This window comes from Protomyctophum parallelum (assembly GCF_964188405.1).
Source record: "Protomyctophum parallelum genome assembly, chromosome: 21".
In the NCBI taxonomy this organism is placed as follows: domain Eukaryota; kingdom Metazoa; phylum Chordata; class Actinopteri; order Myctophiformes; family Myctophidae; genus Protomyctophum; species Protomyctophum parallelum.
The window spans coordinates 42,498,146-42,502,092 of NC_139713.1; positions in this window are offsets into that span (position 1 = coordinate 42,498,146).

Below are 3,947 nucleotides of genomic sequence, written 5' to 3' on the forward strand. Positions count from 1 at the left end.
AAATATTTTATTTAAGGTTTAGTATTAATTGATTCATCATGGAGATAACGACAAATTTTTATTAGCCTATTAAACACACATTCATACAGCTTATTTACATAAAGTATATACAGTTGGAGGTACAGCATTGTGTAAACATAAAGTATATACAGTTGGAGGTACAGCATTGTGTAAACATAAAGTATATACAGTTGGAGGTACAGTATTGTGTAAATTGTGTGTGTGTGTGTGTGTGTGTGTGTGTGTGTGTGTGTGTGTGTGTGTGTGTGTGTGTGTGTGTGTGTGTGTGTGTGTGTGTGTGACTGTGTGTCAAGGTCACAACGTTTGACTTTTACAGAAGGAGAAGTTTGAGTGAAAGTCATTGTTTTGTTTTTGTGGGAGAAGAACATATAAGAATCATAAGAAATAATGTTTCAAGGAGAGGCACGGATCTATAGGTGCTCTGTGATAGGTCCATTAATCTATAGGTGTACTGTGATAGGTCCATTAATCTATAGGTGTACTGTGATAGGTCCATTAATCTATAGGTGCTCTGTGATAGGTCCATTAATCTATAGGTGCTCTGTGATAGGTCCATTAATCTATAGGTGCAAGGTAGTAGCACTTTAATCGGACCATTGTGTGTCCAGTGGAAACCTCGTATGAATCTGACCTCAGGTCAGAATGGGTTAATCGGACCATTGTGTGTCCAGTGGAAACCTCCTATGAATCTGATCTCAGGTCAGAATGGGTTAAGTGTCAGGTGCACAATAGTGTTGATTTGATTTCGTCGACTAAAAAACTATGAGGAGAAATGTTTGTCGACTAAAAATGAAACAAATAAAAAATAAATAAAAACTAAGTCAGAATATTTTGGCAATTTTCTCCACAAATCAAAACTAGACTAACATGCCCGGGAGGGACTTTATAGTGGACAAGAGATCCATGCTGAAAATAGCTGATCTACAAGCTCACAACGCGCCGCAGGCTCGCAGCGCGACCACGTGTAAAATCTGCCATTACGACGACATCAAGGCCTGCATGCCTATCGCCAAAATTAACTGTAGACTACACACTTAGTCGACAAAAACTACATTACATTGTATGTTTGTATTATTCAGAAGACTATGACTAAACCTATAAAAAACAACGCTAGGACTGTGAGGTAGAATGTGTTTACAACGGAGTAAATAAGTAAATAAGTACTATATCCGCTGTGCTTGTATACGTCATTGTTTTAAACTGACCTCACAACGGAGTAAATAAGTAAATAAGTGCCACAGCGGGTCACGTCGAGGGAATGAGTCAGAAAACTTAGATTAGATGTTCAGCTTTCCAGAATGGAGACAGAGCCCAGATTTATCCAGCATGGAGACGGAACCCAGATTGATCCAGCATGGAGACGGAACCCAGATTGATCCAGCATGGAGACGGAACCCAGATTGATCCAGCATGGAGACGGAACCCAGATTGATCCAGCATGGAGACGGAACCCAGATTGATCCAGCATGGAGACGGAACCCAGATTGATCCAGCATGGAGACGGAACCCAGATTGATCCAGCATGGAGACGGAACCCAGATTGATCTAGCATGGAGACGGAACCCAGATTGACGAGTTTACAAAAAGACGTAGAATGTTAGGAAGGGACTAGTGGACAAGAGATCCAGTATAAGTCATTTTACACTTGGTTGCATGCTGAAAATAGCCGATCTAGATCGGCTATTTTCAGCAAGTGTAAAAACAGTCATTATGACGGCATCAAGGCCCACCAAAACACATTTTAGTCGACTAAATCACCTGTAGATTTAGTCGACTAAAATCTTATGACATTTAGTCGACTAAAACTAGACTAACACTATAAGACATTTCCAGGTGACTAAAATGTGACTAAAACTAAATTAAGTTTCAGTCCAAAGACTATATTATGACTAAAACTAAAATCGAAATTTGCTGCCAAAAACAACACTGGTCACATGTCTGTCCCACTCTGGAAATATAGCAGATATAAATAGAAGCTTGATTTGGGTATTTTCGGATATTCTCAGCATGTAACCAAGTGTGAAAAACCAGTCAAGCCATCGAGGTCCGACAAAAACACATGTTTGTCGCAGTGTTGTTTTCGTCGACTAAAACTAAAAACGAAAGATGTTCGTCGACTACCTTTTTCCACTGACGAAAACTAAATGGAAACTAAATAAAAACGAATCTATGATGACTAAAACTAAGACTAAAGATACTGACAATTTCGTCGACAAATAAAAACTAGACTAAAATGTTAGGTAGGGACTATAGTGGACAAGAGATCCAGTATAAGACATTTTACTCTTTCTCGGCAGCCGTGCTGGTACAGTGCAGAACATCTGCGTCTACCCCCCCCCCCCCCACACGCACACACACACCCATTTTTTTTTAAATAATAACATACAGGTTTACTCATGAAACTAATTTAACTACACTTTATTTTCTACTTCTAAACTTCTGCTAGCGTATTTCAAGTGTTCTACCCGTCGCCCTGTTGAAAGTCAAACATGTTACTAAATTAATCTATTTTCCTTTTGAATTCAAACAAACAGAAATAAAGATGCTTTTAACTGTATACACGTACAGAAAACATTCACCGTTATATTCACCGCACACACACACGCGTGTGCTGTTTGGAAAAGTACTCAATGACGCCGAGACAGCCGCAAGTGTTTGTCCCTCCTCCTCCCCCATAGCACGCACACACACACACACACACACACACACACAGTCACACACACACTCACACACACCTACCTGGAATTCCTGACATTCCTAACAGCCTGCTATCTCCACACAACACACATCCAGACAGCTGCTCTCCCTCTCTCCCCCCCCCCCCCTCTCTCTCTCCCCCCTCCCCCTCCCTCCCTCCCCTAAAATCACGAGGTAGTAATGATCCTCCTGTATAGATAAAATTGATAAGCTTCAACCATGTAGCATGCAATGTAAAGTTGTAAACCACTGATTCCAACACAGAAATACGTCTGAGATAAATAGTTAATCTATATGCAAAATAAACTCATTGACAATCAGTTACATAGAATTCATGACAGGTTAAATATTGTCTGTATAATTATGTCCGAACCGCACGCACCGGGCCTCTCACGCACGCACGCACGCTCTATTGTTATTGTTCGTGTCGTTCCATGAAACATCCACGCGTCTCCCTGACGCTCCGACCCCAAATAATAAAGTTAATCCAAACGTGGTGATCCCCGAACGTAAACAAATCCAACGGTAAATCCACGGTCCTCCCAACGGACAAGCAGCATTCCTCGCTGGGCACAAACAATCAGACAAACGAAACTCTCACCGGAGCAGATGACGGTTCAATCAGACAAACAAAACTCTCACCGGAGCAGATGACGGTTCAATCAGACAAACAGAACTCTCACCGGACCAGATGACGGTTCAATCAGAGAAACAAAACTCTCACCGGAGCAGATGACGGTTCAATCAGACAAACAAAACTCTCACCGGAGCAGATGACGGTTCAATCAGACAAACAAAACTCTCACCGGAGCAGATGACGGTTCAATCAGACAAACAGAACTCTCACCGGAGCAGATGACGGTTCAATCAGACAAACAGAACTCTCACCGGAGCAGATGACGGTTCAATCAGACAAACAGAACTCTCACCGGAGCAGATGACGGTTCAATCAGACAAACAAAACTCTCACCGGAGCAGATGACGGTTCAATCAGACAAACAAAACTCTCACCGGAGCAGATGACGGTTCCCGGCCGGGTTACTCCTGTCAACGGTGAGTTGGTGGCCGTGGCTATATTCCACCGTATAGCATACAGACAGATTACACTGCAAACACCATCAGGTCTCACGTGGACTCCCTGCTCGTTCGTGTCTCTGTCTCCACAAGTCTCCAGAGCCGGCCACTTCCGTGTGTTTAAATCACGGAAGCGTCACGGCCTGTCAATCAAT